We start from the raw sequence: 995 nt of genomic DNA, 5'->3' as shown, positions 1-995 counted from the left end.
GAGGCTGTGCCACACCCAGGCCCTCGGCAGGATCGGTGCAGGTCCCCCCTCGTGCTGGGGGCTGGTTGAGGGGCTGAGGCAACACAGGCCACAAATTCTTGGCGTATTTGCTAAAACGGAAGCTCAGTTTTTTGCTCGTGGAGGGAGCCTACGCCGCCAAATGGGTCCTGCTCCCTGCTCTGTCACAGTCTGCACTGCAACGGCTGGGACGTAAGGGCCCCGCAGGGGGTGTGTGTAGTGGGTTTGGGGTGGGGAATGACTCCACTGGTGTCGCTGTGTCCCCTGGGGGGGGCCTTTGGGAGCTGAGAAGCCTGTGCTCCCCGGGGGCGGGAGGATGGGGGCCAGGCTCTGGCGGTGCTGCGTGGGCAGCGGGCGAGGTGAAGGGGGACACGGTGGCCCGTCATGGCACCACCCCCGCACCGCGCTCTCGCTTCCTCCTCCAGCAGCAGGGGAGCAGCGGCTGCTGGGACGCCGGGGTCCCAGCTTGGCTGGGCTGTGTGGTGAAGACAGGGTCCTCCCCACAGCAGTGAGGGCCTCGCGGCCCTGTCCCCGTGTGTCCTCGGCTGGCTCTGGCGTGGCAGAGCCCAGCAGCTTCCCCTGGGCCTCTGTCCTGCCTGTGCACTGGGCTCCCCTGGCTGAGAGGTGCCCCTGTCCCCTTGGTTCGTCTCTGTCCCGGACTCACTGCCCTGCAGCTCCTGCCTGGCTTTGGGTAGGGCCATGGGGACAAAGCAGCTGCCCAGGAGGTCCTCCTGCAGCCAGGAAGGGGCAATGGAGCCACCACCCAGCCCAGCAGCGTCCCCAGTGCCCCCTGCCCTGCGACAGGGGCCGGGGCCGGGGGCTATGCCTGGCTTCCCTGGGGGGCTGCGGGGCGGCCAGGTTGGCAGCTGCAGGGCCCGTGCGCCGCGGCACAGGAAGCGGCGGAGGAAAGCAGAAGTGCCGTGCTGCGGCGCGGGGGGGCTGGGGGGGATTTTGGGTTGAACCCTCAGTTCCTCTGG

The sequence above is a fragment of the Aptenodytes forsteri genome, unplaced genomic scaffold (genome assembly GCF_000699145.1).
Source record: "Aptenodytes forsteri isolate BGI_AS27 unplaced genomic scaffold, ASM69914v1 Scaffold274, whole genome shotgun sequence".
NCBI lineage: Eukaryota > Metazoa > Chordata > Aves > Sphenisciformes > Spheniscidae > Aptenodytes > Aptenodytes forsteri.
Note: the sequence above shows the minus strand (reverse complement) of the source record.